This window comes from Xenopus laevis, chromosome 4L (assembly GCF_017654675.1).
Source record: "Xenopus laevis strain J_2021 chromosome 4L, Xenopus_laevis_v10.1, whole genome shotgun sequence".
Lineage (NCBI taxonomy): Eukaryota > Metazoa > Chordata > Amphibia > Anura > Pipidae > Xenopus > Xenopus laevis.
The window spans coordinates 132,857,439-132,879,490 of NC_054377.1; the positions used below are offsets into that span (position 1 = coordinate 132,857,439).

The following is a 22,052-nucleotide window of genomic DNA, read 5'->3' on the forward strand; positions in this document are numbered from 1 at the left end:
CTGAGGGGCCCCTGCCCCTTCCGTGCTAATTACTTTTATACAACACACTTTCCTATGCTAAGGGTTGCTGCCTGCATTAGGTTTTGGGATAGCTGTGCATTCTGCAAACAGATTTTTTCAACATGAGCAAAATTAATAGAACGTGTGTTTTTAATTAGAACTTTAAATAAATCCATAGTTTCTTAGTTTTATGACAGAGCAGCAATGACGAGTTTTTTTGATTTCAGACTTACTGTATAAGAACGTCCCTGTAGTTAGTTTATTGATAAACAAGCTCTGTATGAACAACCTCCTCCTTTCACCCTTTGTTGTGCCTGCTTTGCTATCTTACAGATAAGAGAAAATCCAATATGCGGGGAGGGGGGATTATTTATGCACTGGAAATCGAATTGCTTACATTGCAAAAAACGGAAGCTAGAAACACGGAGTAGCTTCATTCTTTTGTGACACCTAATCAAGAGGAATGCTGAAGATCTTCAAGAAAGTAAAAAGTAAGCAAGATATAATATTTTTATTAGGTTAATGCATTTTAAAAGCAAAAAATGCCTTTACCCTCCCAAACTTGATTATGTTCCCCTTTTATACAAGGCATTGCTACTTCGTATTACTTATCTTCTATTCAGGCCTCTCCTATTCATATTCCAGTCTCTTATTTAAATCAGTGCATGGTTGCTAGGGGAATTTAGACCCTAAAAACCAGATTGCTGAAATTGCAAACTGGAAAGTTGCTGAATAAAAAGCTAAATAACTCAAAAACCACAAATAATAAGTCCTGTGCGGGTCCATTTTTTGGAACCTGTACCCGACCCGTACCCACAACCTGCAATCCGCAACCTGGACCCGCAATCCACATTCTTACCTGCTTGGACCCGCTACCCGACCCGACCCGACCCGCAAGTACCTTATCCGCAAATAAACAGGAAGTGACATCATCGGAAGAAGATGTGATCAGAAAGAAGGAGTAAAAATTGATATTGAGAAGACCCGCAGTCGCAGCAGCAAACCCACAGAACCACCGACCCATGTCTATACCCGCACCCGGAACTTCTACCCGCAACCCGCATGGTACCGCAGGTTTTTGCGGGTGCCCGGCCCGCTGCAGGACTCAATCAGAATATCACTGTCTACATGAAACTAAAGGTGAACTCAAAGGTGAACAACTCCTTTTAATGATTATTCTGCCATTTTTATCTGTGCCCTGCATTCTACAGCCTTTAGGGGGTGACATACTGCTGATATATTACAATGAAACATTGTATGACTATGGATCTGAATTTGTTGGTATTTGTTCTGCTTTATAGTTCTAACCTGACTGGGGATCAACACATTTTAACAAGGTGTCTCATAGTCACTGATGTTTTATTAGTGTACTGTTGGCACCCACTGCCAGAAGTAGATATTGGGTGTTTTGTACGTTTTGGGTGTTTTGTACATAGCTGTTTTACGTCCTGTCCCTAAGTTATGAATGCAAGCTCCAGTGTAAAGTCAGGGTTTGTATTTTTCCACCGCAAACCAAAGGATTAAGTGTTCCAATTGTTAAGATAAATACAAAAAAAGCTGGCAATGCCAAGCTCCTTGCCTGCCTAGTTTTCTGTAACGATGGAAGTCTTGGCCGCTTATTGCTCAATATAAAGGTGCCCATAAGCGAGTGTCTCCTGTTATAAAAGGCCTTTGGGTACAGCTGAGCTGTGTAATGAATAGAATGGCAAAATCCTTGTTAACACTTTGAACTACGTAAGGATTTGTTTTACTCTAGCTTTGAGTCTTATTAGAAATATGGAAATGTATGCGGATTTACTTTTCCACATCAGAAGACATCTCTGCAATTGCACCACAGGATCTTCTTCATTCTATAGAAACACTAGAACATGAGCCCAGCTGATCTACATCCGAGAGTAGACAAAAAAACTGGCAGAGATGATTTGCTGGGGTAGGAGTAAGAAGGGTTGATCCCTAGGTACAAAGGCCCTGTTATCTTTTTTTGTTTCTAGCGTAGCCTGGCCGAACCAAATCCAAAACTTATCTAACTGAAAAAAATTGGAGCACGCTCTTCATGCATATATCAGGTTTTTCTGCTTGTGTCTCTGCATTTCCAGTGCTGCAGAAGGGTTCGGATTTGGTTGGAGCAATTTGTTTGGATTTTGCTTGGAGCAATTTCAGCCCATTCCTCTATACAGAAAAGCTTAATATCAGGGATGTTGGTGGGCTTTCTCATTTGAACTGCCCGCTTCAGATCCTTCAAGATTCCTATAAGATTAAGGTCAGGATTTTGATGCATCAGCCATTGAAATATGTTAACTTTCCTCTACTTCAACCATTCGTTGGTAGATTGACTTGTGTGCCCCAGTTTCTCTTGAGGTTCAGTCCACGGAAGGATACCCCAACATATTCCATTTGCTTGTACAAGTTCCATCATTAGTGGCAAGCTGTCCAGTTCCAGAAGCAGCAAAACAGCTCCAAACCATGAAACTGCAACTAACATGGTTCACAGATGGGTTAAGGTTCTTATGCAGGATTGCAATGCCATTCCCAAAATATAATGATTTTCATTTCCATAGTGATGGGCGAATTTGGGGCGTTTCGATTTGCCGAAAAATTCACAAATTTCCCACGAAATTCGTGAAACGGCGAAAAATTCACAAACCGGCGCCGTGGTGGGGGTGGTTTTGTTTATTTATTCACCGGCGGTGAATCGCGGGAATTCGCCGCTAATTTGTGCCTAGCGAATAAATTCACCCGTCACTAATTCCAATAACATTCTGGCTCAGCTATGTGATCCATAGCCAACTGTATACAGACTGCACATTTCTTTTTGAATAGTAGTGGCATTTTCCTTGCAGTCCTGCCATGCACCACTGATGTTTAATGTTCTCCTGATGGTGGACTCATGCCCTTCACCAACGCCTTTAGTTCCACAAACATTGACCTGGGTTTTTTTGAGATCTTCTAGAGTACTTCAGGCCTTGCTCTTTATTTATTTATGTTGTGGGGAGGGAAACAATGAGGTTCAGTTGCTCCAGTTGTAAACAATCTTTCCGACAGTGGACTGGTGGAATCCAAACTCTTTAGATATAGTTTTGTAACATTTACCTGCCTGGTGAGCATCAATAACTTCAATAACTGGTTTCAGAGGTCCTCAGAAATCTCCTGTGTTTGAGCCATGACATTTCTTGAAACTTGTGTGGTTAAGATCAGACTTAGATAGTGAAGAGCCAGATTCCTGTTCTTTAATAAGGCAAACCCCTCCACAAACATTTTTGAATATCCTCCTTTTCATTGAAACATTGGCTCTAATTTTCCTTTCAAATGAACTTAGAATCCTAGTGGTTCCCATTCTTTTGCCACACACAAATGTATAAGTTAGGCTCATGTTAGACAAGTATAATTTGTTTGACTAATCTATTTAATTTGGTTCATATTATCTAGTCTTAGAACTTGCATGAAAAAATAATCATATTTTACGTCCTATTTATGCAGAAATATTGAAAGGTTCACAAACATTCAAGCGCCACTGTACAATAGCACAACTAGATGAAGGCAAGACCTAAAGCAAAATCATTTTTAGGGCCACCTAAGATTTGGGAATATGAAATATTTTTTAAACATACAGAGAAACATTTTAGCAATTAGTCTCACTCTCTCTCTCACCCAGAACATTTTATATATAGTACAGTTTATAAGCTACACACACTAGTTAGGTTATGGTAAATCAGCTGAAAATTACAGTTATTAATACAGGTATAGGATCCGTTATCAGGAAACCTGTTATCCAGAAAGTTCCAAATTACGGGGTTGCTGTCTCTCATTTTATCCATATAAACTATATTTTTAAAAATGATTTCCATTTTCTTTATAATAATAAAACCGTACCTTGATCCAAACTAATATATCATTTATCCTTATTGGAACCAAAACCAGCCTATTGGGTTTAATTAATGTTTACATGATTTTCTAGTAGATTTATAGAAATCAAAATTACAGAAAGATCTGTTATCTGGAAAACCCCAGGTCCTGAGCATTTTGGATAACATGCCTGTCTTAGAAAGCTATGTTAATACAGTTATGAGACCTGTTATCACAAATATTTTGGATCTGGGGTTTATTGGATAAGGAGAATTTCTGTAATTTGGTTCTCCATACTTTAGGTCTACTAAAAAATTATATAGACGTTAAATAAAACCAATAGGATGGTTTTGCCTTCACTAAGGATTCATTATAAGATCAATTTCAAGGTAATTTTGTATTACTACTAGTGATGGGCAAAAATGCGAATTTAGACTCCTGTGTCTATTTTGACGCCCATGTTAAATGGGCGTCCAAATACTGTTGATGCGCGTCAGTTTTGACTATTCTGACGCACATACATATTTTTTTTGACACGCGGTTTCGCGAAATTATTCGTCAGTGGCGAAATGCATAAAATTCGCCGTGAATTTGCTCCTGGCGAATAGGGATGGGCGAATTTGACCCGTTTCTTTTCGCCAAAAATGACGCCCGTTAAAGTATATGGGCGTCAAAAAATTTTTTGTCGTGCGGCGAAATTGTTTTGATGCATGTCATTTTTTTTTTTTTAGCACAACACCATACAAGTCTATGGGCGTCATTTTTGAGGCGAAACAAGGCGGAAAAATTCTCCCATCCCTACTGGCGAATTGATTCGTCCATCACTAATCACTACTACTATTAAAGGAGATCATTTTTAAAAATTTGAATTATTTGATTAAAATGGACTCTATGAGAGACGACTTTCCTGTAATTGCTGCGGTTTGTAGCTCTACACTTTAGCCTTTTTTGTATTTGTTCTGACCATTGGAGGGGAAATAGTATTAAAGTAATACATAAAAGAGATGGAGATGAAAGCAGACAGATACATACACGCAAACACACAAATATGAGCAATAAATAGGCAGATCTAATGTTTATAGGTTTTCTGACTTGACAGTATGCTGAGGGTGAATGACTTGCAGTTTTGAGATTCAGCCGAGGGCCCATGTTGCAGTTACAGAAGATTAATGATAAAACTGCAGGAAGAGAACAAAGTAATTGACATCAAAGCCGGAGCTTTCTAGGCCCAGCCTTGAGTGATCATTAAACAGAGAAGCATTGCTCTATTCATTTCCAGATGTTCAGGGATGGCATGATCCTTATATTCACGGATACTAAATAACTGGTCTGGTTACTGTCGTTATTAGGGCTAGTCCACACGAGGAGATTCGGGGAGATTTTGTCTCCTGACGACTAATCGCCTCGTCTTTTGAGCGACTATCTCCCCGAACTGCCTCAGCGTTTTTCCCCATAGGCTACAAAGAAAAGTCGCATGCGCTAATGCACACGCGGCGATGTGTTTTCAATAGTCGCCCAAAGTTGCCTCAGTGAGGCAACTTCGGGCGACTATAGAAAACGCATCGGCGCGTGTGCATTAGCGCAGGTGACTTTTCATAGCAACCTATGGGGAAAAACGCTGAGGCAGTTTGGGGAGATAGTCGCTCAAAAGACGAGGCGATTAGTCGCCAGGCGACAAAATCTCCCCGAATCTCCTCGTGTGGCCTTACCCTTAGAAAGAAAGTACTTTGGCCTTTTAGAGGGTTAGCAAACTGCTTTGGAGTTTAGGATTGGCACCATATTCACTAGTGCTGACATAACTTTTAGTATGTTATCAAATGGCCAATTCTAAGCAACTTTTTAATTGGTCTTTATTATTTATATATTTTTTTATGATCTGCCTTTTTCTTCTGACTCTATCCAACTTTCAAATGGGGGTCACTGACCCCATCTAAAAACAAATGCTCTGTAAGGCTACACATGTATTGTTATTGCTACTTTTTTTATTGCTTATCTTTCTATTCAGGCCTCTCCTATTCATATTCCAGTCTCTTATTCAACTCAATGCATGGTTGCTAGGGCATTTTGGAACCTAGCAACCAGATTGCTGAAATTGCAAACTGGAGAGCTGCTGAATAAAAAGCTAAATTACTCAAAAACCCCAAATAATAAAAAATTAAAACCAATTACAAATTGTCTCCGAATATCACTCTCTACATCATACTAAAAGTTAATTCAATGTATAGACCAGTTTCTTATTCAAATTAATGCATGGTTGTTAGGGTAATTCAGACCCTAGTAACAGGTTACTGACATTGCAAACTGCGGAGCTGCTGACTAAAAAGCTAAATAACCCAAAAACCACAAGTAATAAAATATGAAAATCAATTACAAATTCTCTCGGAATAACCCTCTTGACATCATACTAAAAGATAACTCAAAGATGAACAACCCGCATTACCCAGATCAGGTTTTGGAAAGAGAACTAAAGAAGTAACTCTTTATGCAACTCCAATACCCAGAGAGGTCTTGAGACCTAAGTGGCTCCCTTTTCACAAAAAAAAAAAAAAAATTCAATGTAAACAGAACAAAAAATGTAAATGGGCCAAGTCACAACCACACATGGGAAAGTTCATATCAGTGATGGAGTCAGAGAATGTAGGACCCCATATTTATGGCTCCACTCTAAGGGCATTGTTTTTTAAAATTACATTAATCAAGGCTAAACTCCACTTCTACAGTTGTATATTGAAATGTAGGAATTTCATTAATTAAACTTCCCCCATAGACATAGATCCAATGATCGTGATTTTGGCATCACAGCATGGGTGGGGTTACCCAGAAGTCTGTGTGGCTTTTGATGATGATGATGATTTGTCAGTGTTAACTGGGCAAGACTATGGCAGATCGGTGTTTATTATTGTTTTTTAAATGCTTGAAGTTATGCAAAGGGTCCCTCTTATGCTGGAAGACCTTGATCAGACTACAGGTTGTTAGTGACTTTAGGGCTGTACAATTACAATTACCAGTAGCTGCCATTAACAAATGGTTTTGTTCAACTGTAGGACATTATCAAATCTGATAACTGCCTGTTGGTAACATGTCTATGTAATTTAGCACATAGGTCAAGTTAAAAGGGATGCTCACATTTTGCCAAAGTGGTAGGACTTTGCAAAAGAAGTAAAATATATTGCTGTAGAAAAAAATTAACATTTGCATAATATTAAAATTAAAGTTAGCACTTACTGTTACCTCTAGAGAAGGGGTTCGCCGTGTTGGCTTCCAGTGCAGGCAGCACAGCATTCAATATTCTTGACAGATCACTTGTGATGGGCGAATTTATTCGCCAGGCATGGATTCACGACGAATTTCCGCACTTCACTGGGCACAAGTGTCTTCGCGAAACTGCTGAGAAAATTTGCCATGGAAGAATTCGCTGCGACAGAAAAAAAACTGTCACGTCAAAATTATTCGGACGCCCGTTGACTTTAATATTTGGACAAAAGAGTGACGGGTATAAAAATTGTCGCGAGTTAAAATTTTGACGCCCATTGACTTCAATGTGTTTCACAAATTATTTCGCCATTTTTCACAAATGTTTTGCAGAAGCGAAACGGGAAAGATTTACCCATCACTACAGATCACTTTTATTTCCCCATAAGAAATGCTTCTCCTTACCTTTGGTGAAGGGAATAGGTGCCCTTTAAACTACAATACAATGGTGGGAAGACTCTGACCTTAATGAGTCTAAACAGGACTATCCATTGGCCATTGTCAGATGATCCAATAAAGGGGCACCCTCGACCTGGCAAACAGACATACATGGGATATCTACATTAAAATATATATATATATATATATATCATTAGTGATGGGCGAATTTATTCGCCAGGTGCGAATTTGCTGCTAATTTCCGTGTTTCGCCTCCGGCGAATAAATTTGCAAAATTATTGTGAAAATTCAATGCCATCAAAATATTTTTGACACCCAAGACAATTCCGACGCCGGCGACAATTCTAGGCACACATTGACTTTAATGGGCGCCAGCGTTGGACTTGTCACCGGTCTCAAAAATATTTTGCCGCCAGCATCAAAATTCACGTTTCGCGAACGGGAGAAATTCGCCCATCACTAAATCAATATGCATTGTGTCCCTATTTCATATAAATCAGATTTTAAAGCTGCTCAAATAATATAATTCATTATAGTCATGGATACAAATCCATGAAGCTTCAGCCGGCAATTGGATAAAAATGGAATTTATGTTTATGGGAGTAAGACAGACATTATGGTTAATGTGTGTGTAAGAATCCATTTATGTCTTTTTTTTTATGAAGCGCCAGTTCAAAGGTATGATATTGTCTGTTCCAGTGAGCTATTTTTATATAATGAGAAACAGCCAGTGCCGCCTGACATATACCCTGCCTCCACCTGCCCAGGGGACAGCTTTATAGCTGCTGGCGTTTAAAGGGCCAGTAACACCAAAACATTCAAATACTTTTTAAAATGTATTTATTATAATTGGCTGTTCAGAATCTGCAATAGAATATTCCTCATTCTGTTGGTGCGTAGGCAACCATGAATGATACTTGACAGGCATTAAGGACAGGGCCCCAATACAGGCTGTTCCTCCTGCTGCTTTATACCTTGCATGTCTGAACAGAATCAGACTGGGCTGTCCAGGGTCCCGGTACTGCAACTGAAAGACCCTTTTCCTGGCAACCGGCATCCAACCTAGCCCCCCCACTTCATGTATGCATGCGTGGGCTGCTTACCTCCTCAATTTGCTGCTACCATGTCTGGGCTGGGGGAGAGGTTACGTTCTGGGCAGGTAAGTGGCCAGGGTTGCTGGGGCCCATGAAAGGCCAGGGCCCACCAAGTTTTTTCCTGGTGTCCCGGCAACCCAGTCCGATATTGTGTCTTAATAACACAGTGTCAGTCTGGTGGGTATGAATGATGGGTATGGGGCGGGCAGGGAGATGTCAAAATGCCACCATGTTCGCCCTTTACTAATAAATTACTGATTAATGGAGGATGATTGCAGCATTTTTTTGCACTTTGCATGATGCCCTTGTTTTCACAAATGAGCCCTAATAACTTTTATTTTACAAAACTGCTCTATATGATATATAGCACATCATTTTCATTGTTCCATTAGCTCAACAAGCTCAGTCTATGGTGAAGTCGGGGTTGCAGCTGTAGGTATCATTACTAGCTCGGGGAGAACCTGGACTCTTAAGCGCTGAATGGTAAATATAAAAGTCAGAGCACAGATTGCTATATTTGGAGCTCTCTGGGAGTAGAAGTGGGGGGATATTTTGAGCGGCAGTTACATAAGAAGCCAGCGTTGTGCATCAGTGGTGGAGCAGTGCTTGGGTCTGGTTGGTGTCAGAGTACCAAGCGATGGATGAAACACACACCAAGGTTAAGTTGAAGTGCTCTCCAGTTACTGATTTCTGTGTTATGTTGCTATTCATAGATCTCTCAGTGACTTCACTGGCTCACATGGCTGCCTGCTAGAGACCTTGTCTTTCTGGGGGAAACTGCACATTAATAGCACCTGCCAGACACTCATTCGCTTTCATCATCTAATCATCTGCTGTGATGTCATCGTAAAGTCATAGTGACACGGTTTAGTATTGCTCCATCGGAACATAGATATGATTTCAGTGGGCTTACCCTGACTTCAGGACTAGACATTAGGCAGATCAAATAGGGAATTAGACCCCAATGTAACAAAAGGCACAAGGTTTGCAAAGGTATAATAACCCATAGTAAACACGCTTTTAAATAGTACCTGTTGCTTGGATATTATATTTCATTAGACCAGTAGTAAACTTGACATCTTATACTGTGTATTATTTACATCACAGGGATTTCGGCTTTAAGTGGAATAGCTGGAGAGCCATTGGCCCTGGTCCACATGTGCCTAGTATGATATGCCAGAAAAACTTCCATACGCATGAATTAGTGTCCCCAATAAGAAGTACATTGCACTTCCCAGCAAGGGTAGAGAAGGAAGTCTGTACTAGTTTTCCTATTTAATCATGTATAATACATAATAATAATATCTCAGTTCCTTCAATTGTAAACAGATTTCAGGTTGGGTATCTGACATTTCCGAGGACAATGGGCTTTTTTCTTTCTTTCTTTTCTTTTATGATTGTCTTTCCATCCACTGGCTTAGTTAGTTTTAGTTAGTTCTTGTTAGTTTATTTTATATATTACTTCATTGTAAGTTCAAAATTTTGAATATTGTGTCATTGTAAAAATTGCAGCACATTTTCTTTTTCTGCATTCTATTTGTTGTCACATTGTCTTTATGGTTTATTGTGAAAATCAAATAAAATATTTTAATAATATGGGTAAGCATCCACTCCATACACTTTTCTGGCTAATCAAAGGTAGGATTTCCACCTGGCCAGAGGAAAAAGGTAAGAATATAGGAATTATTTCCAGAAAAGGTGGCATCCCTGATCAAAGGGACGGTGAGTAGGATGTGTTTGGTTTGTTATCTGCTTGTAAGAAAATCTGGTGTCTTAAGCTGGTTACAGGTATAGAACCCCTTTTCTGGAAACCTGTTATCCAGAAAGCTCAGAACAGGCATGGCATCCCTTCCTCTTTTCTAAGATGGTGCCCAAAATGACTCCAGATGCCCAAAAAATTTGCAGGTACCTGAGATTTTGATTCTGTTGCAGATCATCTGCGACCCCCTGTCAATAATGTTTAATTGTTTTTTAGCAGACAAACATCTCTGACCACAGTTATGGAAAGATACCTTACCTGGAAAGCCCCAGGTCCCAAGCATTCCAGATATTAGGTCCTACACCAATACTTATAATTACTATACTATAATCTAGGTCTAGGAAATAAATAAATGTATATTAAAATGTGAAAATGTGATTTATCAAATATCAACTACTCCTCTGAGCAATCAAACACCATTTTGATCTATAGAGAGTACACAGCAGCAGGAGTCCTTATTCTCTCCTCTTCTCAAATGGTCATTGGCGCAGCTTCTCCTTTATTGCTTCAATGTGCCACAAAACTATCCCTCTAAATTGCCCATGAGTAGAAATATCAGTGGTGGGCCAGACTGGGTAAACATTCACTATAAGGCTTTATGCGTATCAATTTGCAGAAGAGGGCTCACAAGCAGCTTCCACCAGCGACAGACTAACCTGAAGGTGAAACAGGAAGAATGCGCTGTGAAAAGAGGCCGGAGAGTCCGGACGAAGTAACAAGGGTGTGAAGACCAAGGTCAAACAGGTCCGGGTCAGAGGCAGGCAGCTCAGATTCGTAAACGGAGTCAGGCCGAGGTCAGATGCAGGCAGATTAGATTCGTAGTCAATATCAGGCCGAGGTCGGGTGCAGGCTGAGTTCAAGCAAGTCAGGAATAGCCGGGTCAACAACAGGAGATCAAATATATAATGCTGGGGTCTCTTGGAAATGAACTAAGATAACCTAGCAATTTGTTTGTATGTCAACTGAGTTGATATAGGCCTAGCGTGAACTTGCATGCGCAGAAACGCAGGGCAACGCAACGTACGCATGAACGTATGCACGCGCGCCAAAACGCACGTGCGACAATGCGCACGCTCGTGCACAGGCGCGCTTTCGCCGGCGACTGCGACCAACTACTTGCCTGCAGGGATGGACAGGGCCAGACATCCCCTCCACACAACGGTCAGTAGCCTTACATTCACTTGTTTTGTAACCCAGCAAGATCTTTATTCATCATATTTCTAATTTCCAGGGTTCCCTGGCATAGGTTTGGGCTTCCTAGATTTGGAACATTTGACTATATTGCAAATGTGCAAGGCCAAGCCTATGACAAAAGAAGCACTTTTAGCACAGGGTACAGTATAAAGCAACCAATCTGCAAGTAGCATTTTCAGAGCAACCATTTGATTGGTTCCACTGTTTCAGAGCAACCATTTGATTGGTTACTACGGGTTACTAGACCTGGTGCAATCTTTATGAATCTAATCACTTTACACATACAAGTTATTTGAAGGTGAACTTTCACCTTCAATGATTGTAGAAGAAAAACTACCTGTATGGACCTACCAAAAAGGTGTCAAGTATTGCAATTATACGCTACATTTACTGGTTGTGGTTTATTTCTCTATGCTCTCATTTAGGGAACTAAGTACCTTTATTTTGCAGATGGTATATTTGGGAGGGGGACATTAGAATCAGCTGGGCAATACTTTTATTTGTCCAGTACGCTTTAATATTGATGTATGCTTACAATACATTCATTTAAATTATAATTTTGGCTATCCCTTACATAAAGCCTATGACATGTTTACAACAAACAGTGCGCATTTAATTCATTGGGACAAGCATAACACATTCTAGCAAACAAGCATGACAAACAAACATTCTGTAAGACCATAGCAATTTGACTTGCTGTGATGTCATTGCGGTGAGCACCCCTCCCTGTTTTCCATTGGTATTGACCTAATAGTTTAAGTAATCCTAGATCTTAATGTGCTGCATTAATATATTTCAAACCGATTAGATTCTGAGGTTTCTTTGGGCATATTTGTACACAGAGTCCTTGTTCTGAAGTGTTTATATGCAACTCCCAGGTTCTACAGGATTTTTTTTCCAAAGTCTGTTCTTCTTTGTTTGACGAGTTTGTTCAATTCATTTGCAAAACAAAATGAGTTTGCTCATTTACAGCTCTTTATGAGACTTTTCCTGTTTAATGGAGAAGAATGCAAAGGTTTTTGGGCTCATCAGAACTGAAAGCTCATACTTTGTTTAACTGTAACTTAGTATGACCAAAACTACTCCGGCTGATTTGTTTGCCTGGTGCATGTATGAATAATGCTTTGACTGTTGGGCAGGAAAGGGTTATTAGATATTAGGGTTTTACTGCACTAACTGCATATGAGGTACAGTATGTTTTGTGTGTTGCTTACCAGTACAGGAACTCAAGGGTGAGAACTGGGAGTAGAGGTCAATGCCTTATCATTTTCCCAAGAGTTTATAATGTAGGGTACAGTATGTTCTATACGGGTGCATTCCTTTTGAGATTGGTCTTAGTTGTTCTACTATGGTATTTAATAACATGAATGTTTAAATTAGTAAGAGATACTTACTTAAGTGCACCAATGCTCAACATTTTGTCTGGAGTTAAAGAGCAACTATGACCAAATTAAAATGTAATTTAATCGGCAGATGGGGAGATTAGTTGCCCAGAGACAAATATTCTCTACTGGGGGCGACTAATCTCCCCAAACGCCTTCCCACCGGCAAAAATACGAATCGCCTGCAGGATAGCATACGTAGCGATTTGTTTTCCAAAGTCACCCGACAGTTGCGTCAAGAGGAAACTTTGGGTGACTTCAAATTCCGAAGCAGTACGTATGCCATCCCACTGGCGATTCACATTCTTGCTGGCCGAAAGACATTTCGGGGAGATTAGTCGTTTGCAGTAGAGAAGATTTGTCACTGGGCAACTAATCTCCCTGTCTGCCACCATCCTAAATGTCCCCATAGACGCAAAGATTTCTCTTGCCGAACGACCGATTTTAGTGAAGCCCGACCAATCCTTCGAAATTATCGTGCGGATAGTGGGATTCGAACGATCGTACCAGGTCAAAAAATCTTTGTCGGTCCCAGTGCAATCTATCTATGTTTGCAGGGCCAAGCAGGCAGCTCCCCTTTGTTTTCCTGGCAAATTGGTCTTTTTAGTTGATGGTCAATTCGTACGATCGTTCCGAGAAAATCGTGGTCTCGCGATCAGGATCTGATCTTTTAAAAATCTCAACATCTATGGCCAGCATTAGTAAAATAAGAGATTTTCGAAATATAATCAGTTAAAAATTCAGACCAGTTTGTACCCTGTGACCTGGAGAGCAATTAAAGGAGGCACCACATTGAATGTGTGTTTTGTTTGTTAGAATGATAAGATCTTATTTTGAAATGTTTCCTTTCTTATGATCCTGTATCCTACTTCAATGGTTTTCTGATAACGGAGCAAAAAATGGACAACTGGGAAATTCCCAGCCATACTCATCTTCAATTACCACAGAATGCTCCCTTCTATAATGTAATACAGACTCGGACTAGAAACCATGCAAATAGCAAGCCAGACATCTGAAAGAGATCCTGGCTGCTACCGTTTGCATTCCAATTTTACATTTCTGACCTTCAAAATGAAACAGTAGACATAGAAATAGTTTAATCAATATATGTTTATTATTATGCTTATGTAGAAAAGTGCAAAATCATATCTTTATCACTAATTCTTGTAATGTAACTGATTATCACCAATAAAAAACTTTATTAAAAAAAAAAAAAAATCTGACCTGTTTCTGACCAAGTTAATGTCTGCTTTCCCAATTTCAGCATCAGTCTCTCTTCATTATCTCTTCATGCAGGAGTTGGGAGTCTGATTTTGAATGATAGTTGGGTCCAATGAAGTCTTATTTGAGTGAGATTTAACACATCTGCTAGAAAAAAGTGAAAAGGGAGTCCCATTAAAAGATATATTGGATCTAACTGATACCCAGATGCTGAGGGAGGGATAGTGAAGATAAACTTGATTATTAGTGATGGGCAAATTTATTCGCCAGGCGCGAATTTTCGGCTCATTTTCGTGATTCGCGAAACGGCCGCGATAATTCACCAGCGTCAAAACAAATGGAAAAATCCAAGAAAAAGTATGCTAGTGTCAAAAACGAGACCCCGGCAGCGTTTTGCAAATTTTTCTCAGTTTCGCGCATTTCGCTGGAAATTTGCGTATTTTACGGTGAACCGGAACAGCGCATATTCGCCCATCACTATTGATTATTTACAGAACTTTGATTGTATTTTTAAAGTTTCTTATTTCAGTATGATGAAGATTATATTCAGTTTTCATTTAACTAATAGTTCCCCTTTAAGTATAGACCCCAGACACATTTGACACTATGATGCTCCTTCCTCTGGTAGTAGCCAGAATAAAACCAGGAGAGAAAGAATCCACTGGTTAAAGATTGCGGTATGTTACACCTATGGATAACGCAACAAGTTGGTTGCAAGTATTGCTTCAGTCCACGGTGCGAACACAGGCAGCAGCAGGGTCCACTGCCCATCCCCCTGCCCCAATTGCAAATCCCCACAGGCCCCCCACCTCAGCAAATCCACTCTGTCCTCAAAACCCCCGCCTCCAACTTACCCTTCTTGGGCGAATTTGCGTTGTTTCGCTTCGCCAATAAATTTGCGAAATTCGTGAAATGGCAAAAAATTCGCGAAACGGCACCGGCGTCTCGTTCTTGACGCCGGCACCCTTTTTTTTATGCCGCCGCCCGTTTTTGACGCCGGCACCTGTTTTTGACGCCGGCGTCTGTTTTTTCGAAAAAAAAATTATTCGCTGGTGGCGAATCGTGCAAATTCGCCGCAAATTCGCGCCTGGTGAATAAATTCGCCCATCACTATTTATAATTGCAATCGGGCGGTTGGAAGGTCAGAAAGGAGAGATGGAGACAAGGAGCTGTAGGGATTGGCTTTGGGCCGGCAGAGCCCACGAGGGCTGGCACCCACCGGGTTTTGTTTCCCAGTGTTCCGCAGGCCCACTCCAACTGTGAACCCAGGAATTGCCACAGCTTGAAGATTGTAATAGTTTAAGGTTTCCCCTTCACCAATGGGTGCACTTTCATGTAATTCAGAACAAGAGGCTGGATGGATGCACTGGCACTAAGCTAACTATAGGAAAGTGCAAAGAGTGTGCTTGGATGTAATTCCCTTAATGAACGCCATCAATGTGTGTCCTCATTGTAACCATAACTGTGGTTGCAATTGTAAATGAGCCCTATTGTCAACTGTCAAGTGCTTCATGAGATTGATTCATGCACCTGGGTCAGCTGAGCTGCTAATTCATGCAAATATGCATCTGAATAGAATAATAAAGATATCAGAATGTGCAACATTTGGCATCTTTAGTGAAGACTTTATTTCATCCACCATTTGCAGCATGTCCCTTATCAGCTTCTACAGTTGTTTATGCTTACTGTTGCTGTACAAAATGTTATTATGAGTTCAGCTTGCAGGTACAAGATGCCAAAGGTGTGGTTGTTGTTGTGTTGTGGGAGCTGTTGTTGGTGTTCCTTATGACTAGTAACAACAAACTATTGCTTAGGCATTGATTAGTGTTTCATTAAAGGGAATGTCAACCCAAAAAAACATTTTTTTTTGTCTAATAAAAGAAAATATAATTCTAAGCAACTTTGCGATATACATTTATGACATGTTTGCTATGGTTTTTAAGTTATTTTGCTATTGAAAGCAGTATTTGCCCCTAGTTATTCTCTGCACTGGAGGCTCAGACTGTTGATACAATGTAAGACACGGCAGCTGATTAACAGACCTGTCTTTGCTGGGGAACTGAGACTTTTGCAACATCATTTAAAAAGTAAGAACTAGGGGGCAAATTTACTAAATGGCGAAGTGACTAACTCTGGCGAAAATTCGCCAGCGTGATGTCATTTCGGTACTTCGCCGATTTAATAACGTTCACTGGCATAACTTTGCTAGTGAAGGAGATAGACTCTATTGCTACTGGCATTCACCCCAGGTAAAGTTTCGCTCTGGCGTTTACTGAACGTTACCTCTTGCGCCAGACTTGTCTTCGCACCTCAGACAAGGCGAAGTGCAATAGAGTAGATAGGACTTCCTCAAAAAATAGTCCCAATAAACGAAGTGTTGCAATGTGAGCGAAGCCGTCGCTGGTGAATTTGCCCCCTAGGAGTTAAGCAAATGCTGCTTTCAGTAAAAAATTGTTTTACAGATAACTTCAAGAGCATTGAAATATAAAGATATATTGGAAAGTTGTTTAGGATTACGCTTTCTTTTATTAGGCAAATTTTTATTTTGGGGTTGACTTGATGTTTAAAAAGGATATTGTATTCTGTAATGAAGGGGAATTGCTATAGATAACTTAAATCTACAGTAAGTTATATTTGTGCCTAGTCATGCCATGCTCTCCGTGTGGCGTGTATTCAACAGCTGGCTTAGATTTCCCCTGGAATTTACTTATGCTGATATATATATAAAAATATAATTCAAGTTTTTCATTTGGCTAAAATTTTTTCTCTACCTTTGGATCTCTGTATTGCATGTCAGATCTAGGTAGTCCTGTTATAATGCTCAATATTGGATACTAATTACTGCTAAAATTTCTTCATTCCTGTTTTTGTGGGCACCTTTCCCAAGCAAAATGTCGCAACTTCATCTCCATTTGTTTAACATATATATGCTGAGGATACATTCTGAAAGCAATGGGAACATTGGAAAGCTCACTATTTAATTGTTTGCTTTGCCCATGCATGTTGGGTTCAGATGTTGCCAGCTTTTGATTTATGGTCTTTCTGATTAGTGGCTGGATGTTCACGAACTTGTTTCTTTTGGGTAATTTGAACTTCCAGAATTCCAGTGATTTATTTGGTTTCAGGAATGTGCACATATGCGGAGTTTGATAAACCCACAAATAAAGCAGCATTATGGTTACCGGTTAATCTGACACGTAATATATTGTCAATTATCCTTCTTTGGAAAATCTTTACAGGGGTTTGGAGATTTGTAATAAATTGTAATATTGATTGCACAGTCGGTGAGTTTGATTCTTCATTGTCGTTGTGACTTCTGACAAAGGGGCAAATTCACTAACCTGCGGAGTTGCGCTAGCGCAGGCTTCGCCACACTTCTCCGCACTTCCCCAGGTGAAGTTTCGCCAGGGCGCCGCTAATTCACTAAAATCTGAAGTTGGGCTCAGGGAAGCGAACGGTAGCGAAGTTGCGCTAGCGTTAATTCGTTAAATGCCTAATTTGCATACGGCGCCAAGTTTAAGTACAATGGACGTATATATATAGCAGCAAATACATTACACTACACAATGCTGGGAAAACTTCATAAAATAAAATAGAGGTGTTATGATGCCCTACACATGTGCCCACTGTATAGTTTAGGTGCCATATGTTAGGAAATGTAGGGGGGAAGGAGGGTACCCCAAAAAAATTTACAATCTTTTTCAGCCTATCACCCTTAAAAAAGGAAAAGACGCCAGCATTTTCTGGGACTTAGAAAAAATTTCAACTTTTTTTGAAGCAATCCCTATCTACTCTATTGCACTTCACCTGATCTGAGGTGGTGAAGGCAAGTCTGGCGCAAGAGGTAACGTTCAGTAAAATGCGCAAGTTAGTGGATTAGCGTAGTTACGTCCCTTCGCCATAGTGCAACTTTGCCTGGCGTAAGGGTGCGAAGTAGTGCTAGAGTAGGTCCACTTCGCTAGCGAATTTACGCCAGCACCCGTTAGTAAATCGACGAAGTAACGAAATGACGTCACGCTGGCAAATTTGCTCTAGCATTAGGTGCTTCACACTTTAGTGAATTTGCCCCAAAGATTGTAGAGTTTTCACAGAAGGGAGGTTGATAGCAGAGAAGGGGTGGAAAATCTCGAATATGCCTGTAAATGGTAACAATTCTTATTTGATATAACAATTATGTCACACCCAGTTATCCTATAGAAAGAATACAGACCAACTGTCAGAGGCTGAAATAGACAACTTGGCCATAATCTGCTCAAGGTAAGACTAGAATTCTTTATTATGCCGTGTAAAACTAAATTCGCCAAAAATCAGCGTAAAAAGCTGTGTAAAATACATTGAAAATGTATCAAGGTGTGTATAATTTTATGCCAAGCAATCTTCAGATTTGCTGCCGTTATTTTAAATTGCTTTCTAGCAGAAGTCACTCTAACAAAAAAACACATAAAAATTTGACTTTGTTTTTATACACGGTAAAGCCTGGCGATTGTGGTGTGTTAGCCCGCTATTTTTTCACAGGCAGGTTGATAGCAGAGAAGAGGTGGATAATCTCCAACATGCCTGTAAGGGCAGAGACGCATGCAACAAATCGCCTCTTCTTCGGGCGACTAATCTCCCCAAAAAGCCTTCCCGCTGACTAGAATCTAAATCGCCTGTGGGATGGCACTCAGAGTGCTTCATTTTTAAAGTCGCCCGAAGTTGCCTCGCGAGGAAACTTCGGAAAACGAATTGCTCCAACACGCCGGTGATTTCAATTCTAGTCGGCGTGAAGGCTTTTCAGGGAGGTTAGTCGCCTGAAGAAGAGGCGATAAATCTGCCCAAATCCTTGTGTGTGTCTCTGCCCTAAATGGTAATAATTCTTATTGGATATAAAATATGCCCCTTATAGTTAGATGACTGAAGCTCATGGGCAGGTAGAAAGAAGTGAAATAAATAACTTGGGTATGGTTGGTACGAGTAGGACAGGTTCAAAAATGAGTTGCAGTACAATATTTGGGTACACGGGATTTTCAAACAAAGGAAAGAGCCTACAGCACCACCCAAGAACAAAGTCAAGCCTGGGCAAAGAGTAGAAAGGGAATAAATGAGACAAATATGATTAATGGTGTTTGATAGTTATTATAATGCTATGGACATATACATGTGTAATGATGCTGACATACTCATATATGACCCACAAAGGTGCCAGAACCGGATAAACTCCTGTTTTCAAGTATGTGTGACATAATATTGACTATTTACTACATTCTTTGCCACTTGCAATGTGACTGAGAAAAGCACATCTATTTTCTACAATATAGTTAATAATTAGTTGAATTGTTCTCTAGAAGCGGACAAATATGTTCTCCTAGTCATAATGACAAAATAATGCTTTCTCTACAAAAATAGACAATCCACATGTTTTTTTCTGTACTGCCCCAGAGGCACATTTCACCTTTGATTCCACAACTCATAAGAGTGGGAGGATGGTACCTAGTGTTAATTTAAATAGGCAGTGATTATTCCAGTAATTTTACCCATGAAGTCAAATTTGCTCAGTTTGTCCTGCTCAAAAAGTGTATGCAAACAGGTATAGGTCTGAGTCCTCTACCTGTAATACATCCTATAATCTAAAAATGAAGGTAGAGTTTTCACATCAGGGTTCTCTCATTATTCTAGAGTGGGGGTCCCCAACCATTCTTTACCCATAAGCAACATTCAGATGATAAAAGAGTGATGAAAAAATAATTAAAAATGCTCCTGGGGTGCAAAATAATTAGTGTGATTGGCCATTTGGTAGCCCCTATGTGGACTTGCTGCCTACAGGAGGGTCAGTTTAGCAGTACATCTGTTTTTTATGCAACTAAAACTTGCCTCCAAACCTGGAATTCAAAAATAAGCTCCTGCTTTTCGGCCACTGGGAGCAACATCCAAGGGTTTGGTGAGCAACATGTTGCTTACAAGTCGCTGGTTGGGGATCACTGATGAAGACTAGAGCAAAGTACAAATAAAGATCTAATAGCTGCTGGAGAAATTGTTTTTCATTGTGTTTGACTAGTTTGTTTACTACAATGAAAAGAGTGAGGCAAGGATATTAGAATGCTGAAGATAGAAGACTTTTCCATAAGCCATGGATGACTTTGTATAGATGGGTGTAAATGGAATTATATATACATAGCAGCCCTGTAGAAGTTGTTAAGCTACGGCTCCCAGTATCTCCCTAACAGCCAAAAGACTCCTATGGACCGGGGAACACTGGTCAAGCACAGATACATTTCGTCAACTTTGTTTTTTTCTTTTCTCTTTGTTTTTCTTGCCGGAGAAAAGCCAAGGAACCTAAACAAGAAAAGCATTCTTCATCGAAACAAAAATTAGAATGAGATATTTTTGCATATAGAACTGAACGTACTTTATAAACCCATCTCTATTTTTGTCTTGTCCCTTGCCTAGACGAAGCAACATGGAGGATATTTAAAGCCGTCCCACTGCGGCACAAGTATAACCCTGAATATTTATACACCACAGATACTTTGTCTCAGCCATCTCCTGCGACGTGAGAGATGAAATATAATCTAGACCACAGAACCAAGAGCACAGCAGTTACCTCAACATTTTTGGCAGCCTTGGCACGAGAACGATGGCTTGAGGAGAACACACAGGTCCTTCTTTGTAGAAATACCTGGCATTCCACATGGCCTTGCAAAGAACATTTTATTTTGACTTTTTCTACAGCTGTTCTATAAAAAAAAAAAAAAAAAGAATGGATAAATGTTGATATGGTCACAACTACTAATCAAGCAAGATTTGAACGGTTAATCAGTGACAGTAAGTTTGTTACACCTAGATACTATAAATAAATAAATAAAAATATATATATATGACAAGAATTGCCATCTCACCCTTAAACCATTGTTGAATGAGACGTTATGTCAATCTCAGATGTCCCTTTTACAACTGGAAGATCTTCGTGGCTTTTGAGGTTTTTTGGGTGTTTTTGACGCTGACTTTTGTGCGGCAAAAGTCGTAGTTATTGTGCAGTTTTCACAACTTTTTCCTGTCCGTGCTTTTTCAGTTCGGATCTTTTGATAAATGACTGACATTTGTGTTTATTTGTGGTTTCTTAAAAATAAAATTGAGAAAAAGTCGAGTTTTCTTAAATCCGAAATTCGAGTTTTCTTAAATGTAATGAACCAATGCGTTCCTCAATCTGACGAAATGTTTAAGGCCAGCCGATCGACATGTGGCCGACTTTCGGCCAGATATCGATCAGGGAAGCCCTTTAGAGGGCCCCATACTTAATTTGTTGGCAGTTTATATCAGCGAAACCTTAGATAATAAATATTTATAACCTTTGTCCCAAATCCCAGCCAACTCAAAATACAGGTAAGTGCCAACCTTTATAGAAATTATGAGGGATTTTGAAAGGTACAGACTAAGCGTACTTTTGAAAAGAACTTAATAAATTGTTTGCAGGAGGTTGTTTGGGACATGGATATGCTTCTGCTTTGTCTAGATGTTATGTCCTTATTTACGAATTAAGACTAGGATTTATTTTGAGACAGAGTGAGTGTAGTGAAAGCCATAACATTTGCCCAGGTCTAGTAACCCATAACAACCAATCTGGTTCCAAACAAGTGAATAGTAAATGCTATCTGCAAATTGGTTGCTACAGTGACTTCATTTATAATAAACGTTTTTACTTTTTATGATATATCTGAAAATCTGGCATCTCGGACCTGCTGAGGTTGTATATAAGTCAATGGGAGAGGTCCCTATCTTATTTGGAAGTCTGCACTGTTATTAGCCTGAGAATCTGACTAGTTCGGGCTTTTCCATTAAAAATCCGAAAAATTCTGGCTTTTCAGGAAAAAAACTGAAAAAATGGAGCAGTATTAAATGAATGGACCAGCACTCAGAAACAGCTTGAGGATA

The 22,052-nt window shown here is 39.8% G+C and overlaps 1 long non-coding RNA gene across 1 annotated transcript; it reads left to right on the forward strand.

Annotated features, from left to right (window-relative positions):
* Positions 1-344: 344 nt before the first annotated feature.
* Positions 345-21,373, forward strand: LOC108714658. The gene is made up of 3 exons (XR_001935392.2): positions 345-491; positions 18,331-18,401; positions 20,571-21,373. It is a non-coding gene; the product is annotated as an uncharacterized LOC108714658 (long non-coding RNA).
* Positions 21,374-22,052: the final 679 nt, after the last annotated feature.